The 19,804-nt window shown below is 38.9% G+C and overlaps 1 protein-coding gene across 2 annotated transcripts in view; it reads right to left on the bottom strand.

Annotated features, from left to right (window-relative positions):
* GPR158 (G protein-coupled receptor 158) overlaps positions 1 to 19,804 on the bottom strand; it is a 197,280-nt gene that overhangs the window by 58,427 nt on the left and 119,049 nt on the right. The gene's annotated exons all lie outside the window — the stretch shown is intronic.

The following is a 19,804-nucleotide window of genomic DNA, read 5'->3' as shown; positions in this document are numbered from 1 at the left end:
CGGCTGACGTGAGGAGCAGACACACGCACTCTCTGCAGACAAGGGCTGAAGTCGATACAGGCATCTTGCCCACACCGGTAAATTTTTATTATCAGGACAGGCAGGACAGTAAAAGTGCAATGAGAACTAACATTGAACAATTTAACGTTCAGAAGCAAATGGGCATTGTTCTTATAAAAAATAAGCACATAATGAGTTTTATAGCCTCAGTGTCATTGCTTCTTAAGAGGTACACAGCATTTAGAAAGATTCTTTAAATGAAGAAAAAAACCCAACACCTTATCAGAGCTCTGTATTGTTAATAGTGAGCAATACTTCCATGCAACACAAAAACTCTCTTGTTTTTCAGATTAACTTTACTGTGTGCATTATAAGATGATTAGTTTTGCCCTTCACCTTGGGCACTAGATTCAGGTGAAAATACATTAATTAATAATGTGCAGTTCCCCAAGGTGCATTGACTGGGATTCAGTCTGCCTAAATCAGGCATATAATTTCTCCCTACATTGTAGTGGTCTAGTAAATCAGCCCTAGTAATACGTGTTCCATAGATAACCCACGGATAAAGGCAGGTACCTTGAAGAACCTTGAAGAAGTTCAGAACTTCAGCTACTTGGACAGACTCTTAGCCTAAAGGCTTCATATATGTGTCTCCACTGACTAGAAAGGTACTTCAGTATTTATTTTAGGGAAGTTGCTTCACTATGTGTCAATTAATAAGCTGCGCTAGGAGGACCAAGCCAAACACTCTGTAGCCAGCTCTAACAATCTTGTAATGTATTTAAGACAAGTTGTTTTTTACTTTGATTCTTAAGCCATAAAAAACATATGAATAGATCAAAAATGCATTTTCCTTTTCAAGCATCAAATTTCTTGAGAGGGAATGGGCAATGCTATAATGACTCAACATGATCAGAAGTCAAAGAACTAATATTTAAAAAAATACACTGAATTGTCAGTGCTACAAGTCCTAAACCTAAACAGGAAAATTATTGACTGGAACCTTAACTCAAGAAGCCCTGTGTGTTCACTTTTGAACTCTCCTTATTTTTGCCTGCAGTTGTAGAATAGAATCATAGAACAGTTTGGGTTGGAAGGGACTGTGAAAGATCATGTAGTTCCTAGTGCTGTGGGCAGGGATGTTGTATAAGTTAGATACACGGAAATGAGATACAGAGCTTAGAATTTGAGCATGAGCATCACCTGATTATGGGTCCAAGGTGAAAGTCACCTAATTTGGATGAAAGTGATGCAAAAGTATTAATTTTCTTCTCATTTTTAAATAACCAAATTTATCTCAAAAATTGTGCCCAGTTAACCCAAAAAAGCTTTACAGGAAAACTACCTACTTCTGAGTTTAACTTCAGAACTTCCTGCAAGTACTCTGCACAGGTCAATGCAGGACATGATGTGGCCATTTAAGATGATGCCCTTGGGGCTAATTGTATTAACAAGCATCTAGGAGATGCTGTGAAGAGATCCATCCGATCTGTTCCACTGCCCAACACTGTCTGGCCTTGCCTGATAGCAATATCTGTCTTGGGCTGTCCCAAAGCAATTCTGCCCTGGGACAAGCCATCAGACACTTCCCTCGGTATCCTGCTGTGCTTTGAGATGGGCATTCTTTCTTCTGCCGTGTTTCAGTAGCTCCTTTCAACACATAAAATACCCTCCGGGGAAACCTACCACATCAAGTCACTTATTAATGCTTCAGTCCTAATACTGAGAAGGGTTTTCCCACAACAGAGATGCCCTTTGCAATGTTAGATAAGTTCACCACCCAAACTCATAACAGTCTGGCACTATGCTTTCTAGAAAAGGGACCATTCCACCGGCATGTGGGAGCCCTGCCATCTGAACAGATGGGCATGAATGAAGGCATTCAGGAGCCTACGTACACCACAGGCACCACATACCACCGTTTAAAACACGATTCACAGCTCAGAGCATCTGCTTCAATATTAGTGAACACACAACTCATTATCCAATCCTGTACTACCAACAAATATTTCCGGTGCAACTACACAAAACACTTCAGAGGTATGATAGCAGCTGAATATAAACTTAGGCTAATTACATATGAACACTTCATTCCATCTCCATCCCATTTTTTCTAAACCACATGTGCTTTTTAAGCCATAACATTTTACTCTATGGACACACAGTACCATCAAACCCTGTTATCCTTGCAAATCTCACCATCTGAAAGCAGAGCCATGCTGGATCATTAGCTTAATGCCTCTACAGAGCCCACAGTTGCTGCAGGAAAGCACAGTAGGTTTTATTCTTGCCTCTGAATTAGAACAGAATTAAATCCCCCGTACACAGCACTGGAAGCACTCTGCTGCCAGCGGCAATGCATTTCAGATGAGATGTGTGTCGAAGTCAAAGTACTTAGGGCCAGTTAGGATCTTTTGGGTTTCTTCATGAAAGAAAACAAGTTCTTCCTAGCCACCCACACAAAGTCCAGCTTGAAATTCTGCCTACTGAAATCTTTTTTTCCCTCCCACTGTACTTGCAACTGTAGATAGGTTTTTTTTCCACCGCCTGTCTTAAAACATATATTAAAACTCTGGCTGGATTTCAGCCTATAAAGTCTTTTGGAAGTCCATGATGCCGTTATAAGTGCCTAACCAGCAGCACTGCTCTAAAACAAGGACAGACTTCTAGAACTTGATTCATCAGAATGCTTTGCTATCACCATGTTTTATTATACTTCGGATTCATCCCCATCAGGCAGTAACAGCAGATCTCTAAAGCTCATTACGGAACATATTTTTTACAGTGGAGCTCATTTAGCCTCCTGAGAGATTTATCTGGTAATTAAGCAAATAGAACTTTCAAGATCATTCTGGTTTGACACAAGATTGCATACTTAGAATGCCTTTTCATTGATACATCCTCAATTGTTTTCTTTTTCCTGTTCATAAGCAGACCTCTGCTAAAACTTGACAGGGTATCTCTGAATAGATTTTGCAGAAAATGAATGTCCACATGACCTCCAAGATGCCATCATGTCTTTACTCCAGTTTCAAGAGATACAGTGATGTGTCACAGATCCTATCAGCTCTGGAAATATTCATTGATAAGTGACCTGAATTAATCACCTGAAAATGCATCTATTTCCCATAAATTCTAGCCTCTACTCAGAGTTACTAAAGATCCAGCTTCACTATTCCTATTTACACTAGCTTAATGAATAGCCTTCTAAAGTCAAGAAATAAAAAGTTAACACATAACCCACAATGTCTTTAAAAAGAGACATGCTTGCACTCTGTAAACAGATTCATTCACAGCAAATGAAGTCTTATGCCAAACAAGGCCCAAGCAGTAGAGAAGGGCATTCCAGGTTTTTTTTCCTGGTAAGAGCTAAATCTTTGTCAGAAAACACTTCCTTAGCTTATGAGAGACATAAACTGATGTTCTGGCTGAATCAGTTATAAATGCTAAGGGTTGTAGGGTTCCCCAAGGGAGAATTCACAACCAGCAAGAGCAAGGGGATACAAAGAAAACCAACACACTAGGTCTGTATCCTCTTTGGGGAAAGAAAAGCATAAAAACTAGTATTACCAAAAGGGCTAGTTCCCTGCCCCACGCAGCTGTGGGAATCATCTGGGGAACTGAGAGGAAACAGAATTCATCTTGAAACTAAGCTAAATAAAGAGATGGATTATCATATACAATTTCTGAATCTATCTCCAAACACAGAAATCAACGCCTAGCTTTTCATTGTAATAGAATAAATTTTAACTGTAAAATTCTCAAATACAAAGAGATATTTTAACGGCACTGGCCCAGGTAGTTGTGATCCTGAAACAGTAAAACAGGTTAGTCAGGAAGTATTTGGTCTCAGCCTAAGGGGCTATAGGCACTGAGCTGCTGGAGACAGCAAATCAAATTTCTTGGGGGCAAATACTTGCCCTGGAAAGGTGTCTTCCTGGCCACTGAGAGTTACTGGATGCTTCTGCAGTGTCCAGTACAAGACAGGACGAGGTCTGAAGCTCAGAAGTTTCCTTGAGACTATGAGAGGGTGTAGCACAATGAATAAAATACCTAATGTTGAAAAACGCAAAACTGAACAAAAAATATCTACACAATAGATCCAGTCACGCCCCATCCTAAGCGGGAAGAGAAAATAAAATCTGAATTGTATAATACTCTTCCCTTGTTCTCATTCAAATGTATTTCTGCTCCATTACCACCGTAAATCAAAAGAAGCAAATAAATACTTTCCAGGGAATCCAAACAGAAATGGGCTCAGTTGGTCCAATTGATGTGATTATCCAGCTACTTTGATGTACCAGTTATTTCTCTGTCTTTGGTATGTATATATCCCTCATATATGTATTGTCTCACTTCTGAATCGTCACATTCCTTAACTCAGTTCTTCTAACAGCTGCCTGAACAGACTCGGAAATCAGTCCCTGAGGACTTGAGAGTTGGCTGATATCAGCAGTTCAGAGACTTCAAGCTGGCCAGATGTGGACCTGGCTGGACATCAGAGGTCCCACTGAAATCAACACATTACCACAGAAGGTTTTAAATCTGTTTAAACAAGATTTTTAAAAACAGAAGCAACTGTTGTGTTTGAAAATGTAAAGCCATGTAGTAACTGTGCACAGAGAAAGTTTCCTGACTCATGTAGGTCACCAGGCACAGCCTTGAAGCACAAAGTTAATGTATAGTCATTGATGTGACTTCAAAGATACTCAGGAGCTAGCCAGGGAGTTTGGAGCCTTTGACTACACTAAAAGGCAACTACACAAATATTTTAAAAAATCTGTCTCCCTGTCTTCAAAAACAGCTCTAAGTGTAAGAGCAGTGTAGATCACGTTGACGCTCTGCACTCTTTCACTTGAAGTTTCTTCTTCCTAAACATAAAGGCCTTGAATTACTTTCCCATTAAATATTGAAATATCTGTGAAAATGTGGTTTTCCTGATCAAGCAAATCATCAGGTTTTGAGTGGAGACTATTAGATATGCTCTGCCAGCAGCAACAAAAAAGCAAAGATGAGCACGTGGGACATTCCGAACACCAGCCACATGCACAGTAAGGACGAGGAAAGAAGTACAAGCCAAGTGTAGAGCAGAAGCTGAGTTCCTTAACCATTTCATGCTTCTATTCTCATGGTTTCATCCAAAAAGCGTAATTCAAAATTAATAGGAGTAATTTAATCAGAACATTTTATCTAGATAACAGGTACATATTGTCACGGAGGCACCCCGAGGCTAATTTAAGGGACAACAGGGTCCAAAACAACTTTTATTAAACCAGTGAGAAACAGGGTTTTAGCACTCCAAAAGTGACTTAAATATAGGTTCGGGTATCAGTTGAGGAAAATTATTAAGGGGCAGCAACTGGTACAACAGGCGGTCCACAGAGTGCATGCACGTGGCTTCACCCAAAACAATGCCGGAACCACCCCTGAGTCCCAGAGGAGTACACACTTGCCTGAACACGGTGCGGGATTATTCTTAAAGAGATACAGGTAAAGCATACGCTCGCGATTCTGCGAGGGTAAATTTATAATACACTCGCAATTCTGCGAGGGTTAATTTACTTACACGTGCGAATGTGCACGGAATACTACACGTGCTTATGTGGAAGCACGGGAGGAAAATACACTCGCGATTGTGCGAGGATAAATTTATAATACACTCGCAATTGTGCGAGGAAATAAAGTTACACTCGCGATTGTGCGAGGAAATAATTTAAAGTACGCGTGCAAATGTGCACGGAATATAAATACACTCGCGATTGTGCCAGGAAATAATTTTATACGTGCTTGTATTAAGCACGGGAAGTTACACGTGCAAATGTGCACGGAAAGGATAAATATACTCGCAATTCTGCGAGGGGTTTTACTCACACCCGTGGCGGCAAGGCAAGCGGGGTCTCCATCCCGAGGAGGGGGGCTTTCGGCAGCAGCATCTTCAGCTCGGAGCTCCGAGAGACCCGCGACAAAGGGCCCAGTCTCGACGAGAGAGTCCCATTTTTATACTGGCTGATCAGACCTGACTGTAGGCATTCTAGAAGCTTCTCTGCACCCCCACACCGTGTGTGGGGTGCCCCTGAATCCTCCAAACATCCCCCACACTGGTCACAGGTGCCCAGCGGCTCACTGGCGCCTGGGCACTCCCTTCTCCTAATGGCCCTGGCCAGGGTGCTCTGGGCCAAACAAAAGCTGTTAGCCTCAAGTAGCAGAGAGAGAGGGAGATGTGCCTGCTCCCTCCATACTGAAGGGGGGGGGGGAGAGAGGGGGGTTTGCATTCTGCCACAGTATGCATAGACACATTTCAAAAATCGTTCACACCGATGCAAAATTATGAAAGTGGAAAATCAAAGGAAGTTATGAAGTCAAAATATCTTCTAAAATATTTGCTTCCTCCACCAGTTAACTTTTATAACCCAACTATTTCTTTCATCTATTCAAATACATTTTCTTCAGTGTGACATGCCACTTGTGTAGGTAACAGCAGTCAATTGAATGTCCTAGTCTACCTACTCCATACATGGAAAAAAAAAACCTCAAACATTTCTTATTGGATGCACTGTTATCATCTTTCCTTAAAAAACATGTGGTCACCCAAGAAGCAGAAAAATAACAATTTTAAGGAGCTGAAATATCTCAAAAGAAAAAGATAGAAATTGATTCAGCCAGTCATTCGCCAAATACTTGGCACATTTTAACATCAGGGTTAAGAAAATGCTAGTTTCATTTTATGAATAAAGAAGGACACTATGCAATACAATATTTTATTAAAATCAGGAAAATCTACCAATTCATTTTAAGACTATACCTGTGATTTTAAGAAACAGGAACCTTTAAAAAACATAATGGTAAAGCAGTCTATATTAAAATAAATCTTGCAAGAGCTTCAGCTAAATTAAGACATTATCTACTAAATTATTCAGAGCAACTTGCCAAGTATACTTAATGCAAGACACAGGCCATAAAACCCTCACATAGACTTTTGCATTTCATTACGATATGGCTGAAATCCCTAAAAATATACAGTGCAGAGAGGATTTTATGTATTTTCAAATAGTGACCTCCACCTGGGAAAAAGAAAATGTGCAGTTATTTAGAGTTCCAAAAATACCTTATATTATGGTTTTAATCTAACAAAGCTGGTGAAGTATTTAGTGCCAAGTTTGTGAAAAGAAACTACCTGATGGTTTAGGTTCTTCAGGAATACCTCCTTCCTCGCTGCGTGCTCTCTCTGAACTACACATTGGGCAGGTTCATGAGCTACGGTAGGAATTTTATTGATACCAACTTTTAAGCTGGTTCCTTGGAAAGAGGACAGGGATAGAGCAGGTCTTAAAAACACCCTGTTCAACCACAGTAAAGAGTAGGACACAGAACTGGCTGTCACCCTCCACAGAAAAGCTTTCACCAGTATTTAATCGACAACCAGTAATTTGGAAAACCTCTCTCCACAAAACACCAGCCGGACATCTCAGTCCAGCCAGTGCTGGTCTGTTTACTGCAGACATTGCTGCTGGAATTATGGACTTTTCATTTTCAGCTTATTTACCTGTAGCAAGAACAGCAGTAGGGAAAAGGCAAAGGTCACGGTGTGACAAACCTCCAGAGGCAGTGGTGGGAACACTTCACCTCTTAACGTTCCCAAATCCAGAATGCATGCCTGTCTGGGAAATCTGCTTTAGGTAAAGTGAAGCTAATTGGCTTCAGTAGAGAGGTAATCAGGTGAATTGCGAAAATGAGTGACGTACTCTGATGACATGATCTATGATCCCACTGGTCTTATATCTATATTAACCATATTAAACAAATTATTAAATAATACAAATAATTATGGGTAATTAACAAAGTCCAGAAAAAACCAGCCACAGCTGCAAACTCAAAATTCACTCCATCGTGGAAACTATAGACATAATAAAGAAACATTATTTCTCTTCCTACTGACATTCTTATAGTTCTCATATAACACAGATATGCAAGTTGCTCCTTTTCAAAAGACTGTGAACAGTTTCTTGACTAAGAGGGCCAGAGTGTTCTTACTCTTTGGTTCTAGTCAAAAGAAAATTGGTTTTTAATATAAATCCAGACAAAAAAATACTTATCCAGTGTTCAACAGATATTAAAAAATTATGATGACTGAGAAGTGAAATTTAGAAAAATAAATTTCTAGATTCAAAGCAACCAAGCTCTTCAGAGATTTTCTCTCAGTCACATATGATGTCTAGGTGATTTTTAAAGAACAGCACAGATGGGCCTCACTCCTCGTTGGAGCAGAGCAGCCTGCAGAACCAGCCCTCCCCTGTGCAGAGCATCAGCATGTATACCACAGGTCCTCTTCTCTGGAAGTGAAACTCATCTGTAGGTAAGTCACTACTTACCTACTACAGGTGGCTCAGAGATGCTGCAAAGCACTCATTCAATAATGGCCTAATAAAGGAAAAGTCAATGTGATAAATGTGTGAGTGGGACTACTCTCATAGCTGCCTGGAAGAGCAGAGGACTGATCTCAGCGAAGGAAGAGACCTTTCTTCGTATATGTTCTCAACACAACCCTTCGTGTTTAGTTTTCGTAGCAACCTTTTCTTCACAGAACTTATATTCTGTGGTGTATTTCTGCCATTCTGGTTCTTAAGCATGGATGGAAAAGGAAAAGCTCAATCACCTCTATAATCAGAGAACAGCTGAGATTACTGGAAGTACTACAGACAGAGCATTTTCAAGGAAACGTGCTTCTTATTTCCCAACTGTGTTTAGGCTCCAAGGTGCACGCAAATGAAGATGACAGCCCAGTTCTTGTCTTCCTGTATTCATTGTCAGCCAGCCATTGACAACATACTTGGAAATAAATTCTAATACTGCACACTCATTGTCACTAGAGTTTCCATTTGTTTAAGTCTGCAAGGGATTTGGCACATTTCTGACCACTGCTCTTGCTGCTAGAAGTGCTGGGAGTTGAAGACTCTTTATAAAAGCATCTCTATCCAGTAGAAGCCACCAGCTCTTGGCATCTAAATTTGAATCCAGAGGTAGTTGGGCACTTATATTCCTTGCCACACATGTGCAAGAAACTGCCAGATTAATAAATCAATAACATTTTTAGTCTTTTAGAGATAGGACTTCCTACCTCTCCTGGAGTTTAACCAGTACACTTAACCCTTAACTGGAGAAGTCTGACTCACCAGCCTTTCAAGTTCTTCTTCTTTAGTTCTCCAGCTGTCATGAAGCTTCAGAGGGGGAAAATATTCTTAAACAAATAAAAATAGTACAGAGTAGATACCTGGATGGTGCAAAAATTAATGCCTTTGCAAACTTTGAGACCCCATAGACTATATAGATACGTTTTGATAGTATGGTGCTGCAGAATTTGATTCTGTGTTTATGGCTATGCCTGTGCATTTGAGGGGCTAGTTGTAAATAAAACATCAAACCCTTTTTTGAGCCTAAGTTCTACATACACAGACATTTTCTAATCCCTTCTCCAGTTGATGTGCATGTAAGTGTATGTTTGTACATATAAAATTAATCGCTTGTATGAATATTTATATATCTATACTTTTATATACAGAAATAAATATGGTGTTTTCCTTGTGATTTCATTTTTTGCCTGCAAAATCATTATTGTCTTTCAAAAGACAGTTACTTTTCATATCAATTCTACAGCCCATTTATTCCAATTTGAGTCTATCTGTTCTGATGGTTTTTTCTTTATGAAAAGCAACACAGAACTTCATGAAGTTCAGTCTCCTGCAACGCTAAGCAATGCTGAAATAGACTTTTAGTGAAAAAGGCTTCACATGGCATCTCCATGAGCCACAAAATACTCCTCCACATGGTATGTGAGAAAGTCATTCTCTATATTCACTCTCCTCCACCACATTCAACTAGTGTGCTTTTATACTATAATTCCTATAATTCTCTAGGAAGGGAGTCTATGGGTAAAATGTGATGTGCAAAATTAAAATCAATTAAAAAAAAAAACCTGCACTGCAAATTACCCCTCCAAAGTTTTACTCACAGTTCTCAGCACTCTCCCCTTCTCAAATGAGAAAGACTGTCTGCAGTGCACACGCAGCTGGTAAGCTGGTAGAGCAGGAAAAGCCCATCCTTCAACTCTGAAATACTCTATGGGAGAATAAGCTGAAAAAGGCTTCAGAACTACTTAGCCTAATTTAATATTTTAAACTGGGAATCTCAAAGGAAAAAAAAATACACACACAAACTTTAGGAGAATCCAACTGAGGAAGGAAATGGGCCTAGAACACAAAGTAATTTTAAGGTAACCATCAGGGAATGGAGAAACACAGAAATAAGATGGCAATGAAAATAACACAGACGTTAGCCCATTGAGGGCTATGTTCCGAATGGACATGTCAATTCTGTTACAGAAGAAAAATGCTAAAGTCTTAAAATGAAAAGCCATCAGATTAGCCATGTTGAATACAGACTGTTCAGAAACAATCTCAAGCAATATATCAGCACCATAGCTGGATGAACTCCGAGAAGCCTGAGAAGAAGAATTCTTTACAGACCTCAGGAGGAATATTTCTTTAATAGTACAAGAACAACATACTTGATCTGAAAAAGCAGTCTTCAAAAGCTCTAACACGTGTAGGTGGCAACCAACTAAACAGAATAACAAATTAGAACAGAAATCTCCCCTTGGAAATGCTGTGTGGAAGCAGAAAGTAGGAGGGATGGATCCTGGAGCAGATCTTCAGGAAAGTGAGTGCGGACTGGAAAAACTTGGAAGAGTCTGTGGCAGTCACTGAGCTATCGGTGAGAAGTGGTACAGGAAAGAGAGGAGTCGGAGGAGAGGGGAGTTGCAAAATGTGAAATCATTGACTGAGGGTGATAAATTTTCCTCTGGAAAACAAAGTTACATGACACTTCAATGATCTGTATTGCTGCTTATCACCTGAAAAAATCAGCAACATTAAAATCCCTAAGGGATAACAGGCACATCTCACCTTCCAAGTATCACATTTACTAACCTTTGCATACATTCTGGTTTTCCATAAAACTGCATTGGCAGATGCACAAGTAAACATATTGATAAATTCTTAATTGTCTGACACGGGCAATTTCTTTTTCAAGATAAATTGAAAACTGAAAGTTTCGTGGGATTAGACAGAACAACACACCTGTCCTCAGTGCCACAATTAGCAGGTTTCTGAGGAAAATTCTTGACAGTTAATGCTTTAACCTGGAAAGCAACCAACTTCAAGCTACATTTTTGCAGTGATAACAGTTGAGGTCCATATGCTACTCACTGCTCATACCTAAAAATAACTTAAACATTAATTGCAGCAGGTATTGGAAGCCAGGTCTCCCCCTCCTAACCAATACATAACCTAACCAGTAACTAAAATACCTTCCATACTACACTTAATATTTGTGCTTATACCCATTTACTACTACTCAATGAAGCAGTGTGAAACTGAACAATACCAACACAGGAGGCTGAACACTTCTCATGCTACAGCATCTTTAGAGCCAAAGTGCTAAAACTTTCTTCGAGGTAGTACAACTTTGTCTCTTCTGAGCCAGAGAGAGGAACTGGACCTGAGAGTCACATTCAGAATGAAAACACTAACAAGTAGGATACCGGATAAAAAAACTATATATGATAGGCTGGGGTTTTTACCACCTATACTTGGTAAGAAAGGTGAGGCTTCCATGGTTCATCTGAAGACAGGGTTCAAATCTGCAACCCTTCGTGAAGGAAGGCATTTGGCCATGCACAAAAACGAGGCAGATCATAAACCACAAATCCCTCTATTTTCAGCACATTTAGCTCTCTAAGGCAGCCAGAACAGGTGTGCTGGCTTCTGTGTCTGACTGTGAGCGCACAGCTCCCCAGCGCAGAGTGCCTGAGCTCACCTGCGGGCACCACAATTGGCACTGCAGCCTGGAGTGGCAATGCACACCCCTATGCCGAGTCCTTAACAGACTTGCCATGATAAAAAATGAAGTTATGTTAGGAAACAGGTTCCCTGCTAATGGTTGAACTATTCAACCATCTTTGGTCTCCTCCTTTTGGAAACACTGACCAAAATAGCGATAACCAGTACCTGTGGGTTCCCTTCTGGTGCAGCTGTAAAAATAAAGCATTAGAAACACCAGTCTTCTAGGGCCAGATCTCCCATTTGCAGTCCTGGCACATCTCACTTACATGGTCCACTAAATGTGTTCGTTAACAGATCAACAAAACAGCAGAAGGAGGCTTTCTTCAAATGTTCCACTCCTTTCTGAGCACAGTGGGAGTCCTCCAAACATTTCACCAATTTATCAACGAAAAGGCCCACCCTCTACCAGGAGAGCCATACTCTACTGTGTTTTATTGCTAGGCAGTTATTTGGATTTAATAATTATTTATTTTTATGAACTTCCTTTTCCATCCTCCCTATCAAGCTGCTTGTGGTGTTGGATAAACAATAGTACAATAAAAACAGCATAAAAGCAGAAGGACAAAATATTTAAGAGCAAAATGAACAGTTGTCACCAGAACTAAGAATGAAATGGTAAACAAAAACTGAAATAACCATACTCCAGGGAATCGGGGAGAAACAGCATTTTTTTTAAAGAAGTCAGGCTGGTAAGACAGAAGGATGGAGAGCAATGACATAAAACACCCAAGCGGTGAGACCCCGTACCTGAGACTGCCCTAGACAAATACTTCAGGACCCACAGTTAGATGAGGAGCTGAGAGTGCTCACAAGGCCATGGCCTTCTTTTTCTTCCAGGGTTCTTGAACACTTACTATATATATCCCAACTACTTATGATTTAAAACAAACCCATTCAGGCAAACTTTGATAGGATTGCTTGTGACATGTCTGAGAAAAATGCATTACTTCAGATCGTCTAAGGAAATGGACCTAGCAGATTCACTGTGTCATGCTACAAAATTTCATCCACTTTATGAAAGACACACATGGAGGGAAAAAACAAAAACAACATTTCTTTGAACTTGTTTAGGTAACTACAAAATCTCAAGAACGTCTGCCATGCTCTCTAGACCAACAGAGTATACAGTGCTTAGCAGCAGGGGCTCCTCTGCTCTTTATTTCTCTCTTTCACTCTGAGTGGTTTCAGCTTTCTTGTTTTTTCCTCTTCTCTAACTTATTTATTAAACAGTTATGACTAAACATTACTTGGAGTTAGATCAAGGTTCCAAACTTTTTTTTAAATTGTTGAATATAACAGAGAATGACTTTTCCCAATTTTACTGTCTTCTCAACAATTCATTCTCTATTAACTTGCTGGTTTGTTTCATCTTATCCATATCTGGGGCCTTGTCATGAATAAAAACAGTAGCACATGCTAATTATGGTATAAAATATTATTAGATATCTATTATGAAATTAATTTCATGCCTACAATTTCTTGATCACCTCTGATGTCTGCTATACACACTAAAGAGTCAAAACAGAAATAAGTGCCTTTCACAACTACATCATCTGATATGAAAAGCTTTTGATGTTATCAGGTCAGCCCAGTTTATAGACACTTGAGGAAAGCCTAGTATACTAGAGGTTTCTTTTCCAAATGTAGTAAGCACTGAAGGCATTTACCCTAAACAGAGAAGATAACCTGCCTGAGAAAATACATGCTCCTTATGATTTGTTACTCCTACAATGAACAGCAGTAACTATAGACCATAGAAAGTCTTCTCAGCGTGGGGTCAAAACAGATCAAGTTTCTTTTCCTGTAGTAGTGTGGCATGTCATTTGGTTCCAAAAAAGTTACATAAAGGGCCGCGAAAAATTAAATTTAGATTTTTTTTTTTCATATTCTTGGTGGCATCAGAAATCGGCAGATACCTTATTGTTACCAAAATAATTGGCAAATAACTTAATGTTACTAAATCCATTAATCTTGCTTAAGACTTCCACTGTAGGTATTTAGGGTATGTTCTGATTCAGTTATCTTCCAGAATTCCTGGGTCTTCAAAAAATGGAGTATGTGATTGTCTAACAGAGCCTGACATTCAATTAATGTTAATAGAGATGTTCCTCAGAGTTTTAAAAAGCTTGCTACCACAGCATTTTGCCTTCTCATAGCAACAACTGATGATTACTTGAAAAGAGTGCCTGCCTGCTCCTATGGCAGTAACATATTTGGATTATGATTTCAAAGACAAATAAATATGTTTTGAGGCTTCAAAAGTAGATAGAAGTTTAATAAATATGGATATAAATAGCTGACTAAATAACCCTGCACACAGACTTTTGAAGAGTAGCCCTTTACAGATTTCAAGGCACTGCCATCAATGAAGACAGAAAAAAGGATGAGCTGACTCCATGGGCCAGGCAGCTCTGCCAGAGTTTCAGAATCAACGTTTCAATGGTTCAGCACACCGGTGTTTTTGGATTAAGAGTTTAAGAAAGTGAGCTGAGCATTGAGAACGTTCATTCCGTATCCCAAAACATGTTACATTTAAGAAGATTAGTTAACTAGTTAACAAATTAAGCAAGATTAGTAGATTTAACAACAAATTACTAGAATATATAAAATTATTTTGGACTGACTGGTCTGACAGCTTGCACACTTGGATTGACACGGGAGATCTGAATGTTAAATCACAGCTCCAAGGTTTAAAAACAGTGGCCATTTCAACTATTTCCTATAGAAAATTCCCAAATTTATAAGGAAGATAAAACTGAACAAGATACAGTACTTGAAGAAAAAGTGGATCTTCTTTACGATAATAAAACTTTTTGTATAGCTACCTGAAACTCATTATAGTCTGTATAAGTACCAGCATATGCTATACAAAATACACCCACTGGTGTATCCTCAGCCCAGGCCAGCAGAGCTGCTCAATTTACATGGAACGCTTGAACGCGTTCATGACACAGTCTGTACCTTATGGGCTCAGGTCAGTCCCCTAAAAACGGACGAATCTGAGTTACAAATACATGGTTTCGTGACTATTTCAGTCACTGAAACATCCACTTCGGCAAACCTGGGACCTCTTCTTACTGCTGACCCTTGACACTGCGAGTGTCCCCACTGTTCCCCACCTTATCTTAAATCCTGCAGATTGAGGCTTTCAAGAGGGAGCGATGGATTTTCTCCTTACTATTCCCTGCTGCTTTGTTAATAATCTAATGTCTTGTCATGCATGTTGGGTGCAGCTTGAGAAATTAGGAGAGTACTTGTGAAATGCAGTCCATCTGGGACTGGAATAAGGCTTTTTTCTGTTAGTATTTTTATGGCTTAATCTTTTCAAGCCTAAATCAAATATCCTCAGATCATTCCCATAGAGTACCTACCATCTCTAGCAGTATAAACACAGTTGCATGCTACCAGACCTTTGAGAAGATGATCAAATATGTCCTTGCTCACACCTTTAATAAAATATTTTTAAACACTTTCATTGTTATTATTAGTAACAGCCATTTGTAATGTGATTCCTACACATTGATCAGGACCCTGCTGTGCATGGTACAGCTATGCCAAACATCCCTGTACCAAAGAGTTCATAATTTAAATATAAGATGAGAAACCACACGTCAATACAGAGGAAGCATAAGGAAAGAATAAAAGATTTATCTCTACAATTATGTAAGTGGTGGTTTAGGAAAGGAGAAAAAAGCTTGCAAGGAGTAGTGAGAAATAGCTGTATGCAAGGAAAGAACAGCAATGAATGTACAATCTGTGGTTTTACAGATATATTCTATAACATGTAATCATGACAATAACAGAAAAGCCAGAACTATATCAAGGTACAACACATCAATTCTGTCTTGCTTTCATTTCTATACTGTTTGGTTGCTCAATTTTGGATTAATTTTCCTATTGCTAAATCAGAGTTTTTGTTGTGTTTTAATTCTCAGAAGCAAAGTTTTCTATTCTTTTATTCCGCCATCCTTTCCTTTTTCTTTTCACATTGCCTTTATTAACTAAACAATATGCAATAAGGCTTTAGCACCCACCTTATTTAAAAGATTAACATCAAAGAATAATGAGAATTGTGGATGATACTGTAAGTTTGATAAATTAAACACTGCAAGAGAATTGTGAAAAACATTATTTTCTTTCACTTGCCACTTCTTGTGTCATGAAAGTCTCATTTTATCCTCTTATTTTCTATGTTTTTGTCCATATATATTATCTCCAAATTGCTTATTTTAAAAAAAAAATTATTTTTAAGCTTTGAAATCCTCCCATCCATTCATGGTAAGAGCTATGACCGAACTGACATATTTCTCTCTTTGCTCCTTTTTTTTTTTTCAAGACTGTGCAGAACTTACTGAAATGTATCAAGCCACAACAAGAAATCTGCTTTGGATTCAGATTTCAAAGAGATTGGCACATGAATGCTATGTCTTGGTTGTGAAGGACAAGGTATTTCTTAATAGCTTTCTCAAAACTTGCATGTATTTTCAGAGCCATGCTTAGTCCCACAAACACAGAGAAACTAGGAAACAAATCGCTTTTAGAGAAAGCACTGTTTGCTGAAAATACTGTCGCTTTTTCTATGTGCTCCTAATATAAAGACTTGTATGCAATAAATGAGAAGGTTTATATCACACAGGAATAAGCTGCTTTTCGTAAAGACTAATTGCTTGTTCCACCCCTAGTACTGCTGTTACTTCTAAGAACAGATATCTCATCTCTCCCTATTTGATGTGGTGTAGATTCAGACCCAGGCCTTACTCTTTTGAATGTCACATTTTCAGGAATCAATCTTTGAAGCTCATGGGAGCTTTTGACCTGCTGTCCCGTAACTCTTCATTTTTTTTAGCCCTGGCAAACTAAAATTTTGAATATTTCTACCAAATGACTCTATTATTATCAATAAGAGAGGAAATACAGCATAACTTATACACTAGTACTTCTTGATGGGTTCGCATAATCTTATATTGCAACTTATATTTTATGTTGTAAACTTGTCCCCGCTCTCCTAAGTATTTCTATTACTTTTTCCAGTTTGTCTCTACAAGTAAAAAGCTAATTTCTTATTTACATTAGATGACAAGCATTTAAATCCCACTAATCTCTTAGCCCAGAGCTTAGGAATGTAAAGTTTAAAAGTGCTACACAGTAATTAAAATTTTCTGCCATCACTATTATCATTCTGTAAGATTTTTCCAGTGCAAATATTTTACTAGTTATCAGATCATTTTGCCCGTAAACTGAACACTGCTTAATAATGTCTAGCAGTTGGTACTGAAAAACATAAAGATGTCATTGTCTGCATCTTCTTGGTTCTCACCATGTAGAATGACTGAATAAGAGCAGTCTCATCTCTGACGGATGAAATCTCCCTTCTTAAGGATCTCTTCCGAAAACAACAACTTTTCTTTCTCCTTTGTGATGCATTGAATTTCCTATCTCTCCTAATCATTAACGATTAATAATCCTTCGTGGTATGACACTTAAACTCTAAGAAGATGGTTAGGAAGTACCTAATGCATTCATACATAAAAGAAGAAGGACTGAGAAGAAAAACTGAGTGAGAAAAAAGCATATTTCAGCTCTTGTATTATTCACAGTGAACAGGCTTTGAGATGGAGATTCTGCCTTTCCCTTTTCCTCTGTGTTGATGCAGAGCACTCTGCCAAGTGACATGGAAGCTGATAGGTAGGATACCATGTTTTGTCAATCAGATGTACATAATATACCACCTTGTGTCTTATCTTTAATATCTCAACCTCATATTTCAAGGCATAGTGAGTTATCATACCGTCTGTTTCTCCCTGGCAGCAGGGGCTTACAATTGCACTCAACTTCATATCAGAAACAGCTTGGTAGTATCTGATTATTTAAGTCAAGTCTTCCTTAGGCATGAACTACTTCTGCTTTCATTTTGCTTCAGATACTTGTTGATATAGATCACAACCCTGAACTAAGAAAGTGGGCAAAACAGCTGAGTCTAGCAAGTTCAGCAAGATTTATCAAGAAACAACTCCAGTTGCTGCTCCTTCGTTCTCAGGTACGAAAGCATGAATAAACAACAAGGAAAGACATTTGGTGGAAAAATACGAACATTTCCCTACCTTTCACTGAAAGAAACCTGCATCAGTGGAAAAAAAAAAAAAAAAAAAAAAGATTTAAACTTATATCCCACCAATGTGCAAGCTCTCAGGTGCTAAAATAATTAGTGAAGATAAATCACTGATGTCAGGACTATGCCCTACTGAGAATTTGTCAAATGTTGGCTACAACTTTTAATATTTTCTGGCACAGTTCAATCCTGGCTCATCTATACCATCAAAAACTCTTGCCTTTAAGCTTATAGCTTAATGAAAATGTGGTATATAATTTTTCATTATCTTTCCTGTAAAAGTTCTATCACTTTTATATTTTGAACTAATACACAAGAGAGCCTTTTTTCATGTGTTGATTTTTGCATAAACTTAAGTCACTACAGTAAAACTCAAATATGTTTTAAAACATTGTGCATATTGACTCAGTTCACTTGCCCAGTGCTCAAATATTCCTATCCTTTCTAGCTTATATGCCATTGAGATCAAACAACAGTTATATAAAATAGAGACACATTCATTCAAGAAGACTTTTTTCACATTTTCTTACTTTAATTCATCAGAAACACTGGGGGAAAGTGAAGACTTCCACTAATTAGATTGTTTTTCTACCAGGTGTTCTTCAGTAATTCCTTGGCTTGCCTATGGCACTGCTGTCATCTCCTGCACAAGTGCTGGCCAAGCCCTAATGGTTTAGCTTTAGAGAGCAGAGCAAAGAGGACGGATTATTATAGCATGGTTCCAGGCATTAGTAAGGAGTACACCATGAATATTTCCAGCACTTTTCCCCCACATATTAATTTACCCCCATTTTACCTTTTGATAGTTTTTGTGTGCCAATGCTTTCTATGATCAGAAAAAGAGCTCCCTGCAACTTCCGCTTTTCAAATTTAGCAGATTTTTAAGTTGTGCACATGTTACTGTTTACACTGCATCGAAAAAGTTTAAAAGCCCTGGCTAAATATTGCACATTGTTTTTCAGGATTGTGGTATGGTTTTATAGCACTACCTTGAAAAGAAGATGTTAATGTGGGGGGTCTTTATCTACCAATTCTTATATATGCAATTAAATGTATTCATGTGAGTTACTTCAGTGGAATTATGAGTAAAGACGAAAGACCACAAGATCTTACCTGGTCCTCTGACTGCAACATTAATTTAACTGAATGAAGGACTGACAAGACTGCACCACATAAGTCCCTGCAAGCCAGCTCTGCCAGACAGTTATTTAAAATAAAAAGGTCAATGAAAACCCAATGTGGCAGTTGGTTCAGGTCACTGACTGCTGTCCTTTTCTCTCCAGCTCTCAAGCCCTGCACGCACACATATACGTGGCTATTCAGTGAACCCAGATTCTGACAAATGTGTCCTTCAAACTCCATTCTCAAAAAAGCTTTCAGAGTAGCAAAAATAACACTGCCCTCCGACAACCCTGTACTGCACCACAGGATTCATGGAAGGAGAAATTGGGATTATGTCTTGGTATCGCAAGTAGTGTCACAAGTATGAGGTGGAATACATCCATGTGACTTTATTAGGCGCCTGCACACTGCCCGGTTGGGTAGTCTCTACCCTTGCGGGTTTTTAAGACCTATCTGGATAAGGCTCCTGGGAACCGTGTCATAGAGCTGACCATTCTTTGTGCAGGAGGCTGGACTAGAGGCCTCCCCAGGGCCCTTCTAGCTTGAGTTGTCCTGTGAACACAGCACACAGACATGCACAAACACACAGAACAATCCTCTCACCAAATTCCATCTGTATAACTTCTTAGAATTTATGTTGTCATAGCTCTCCTGAGTCTCCAATATCTCAAACATT

This window comes from Patagioenas fasciata, chromosome 2 (genome assembly GCF_037038585.1).
Source record: "Patagioenas fasciata isolate bPatFas1 chromosome 2, bPatFas1.hap1, whole genome shotgun sequence".
Taxonomy (NCBI): domain Eukaryota; kingdom Metazoa; phylum Chordata; class Aves; order Columbiformes; family Columbidae; genus Patagioenas; species Patagioenas fasciata.
The sequence above is the reverse complement of the archived record's forward strand: the minus strand, read 5'-3'. Positions and strand labels throughout refer to the sequence as shown.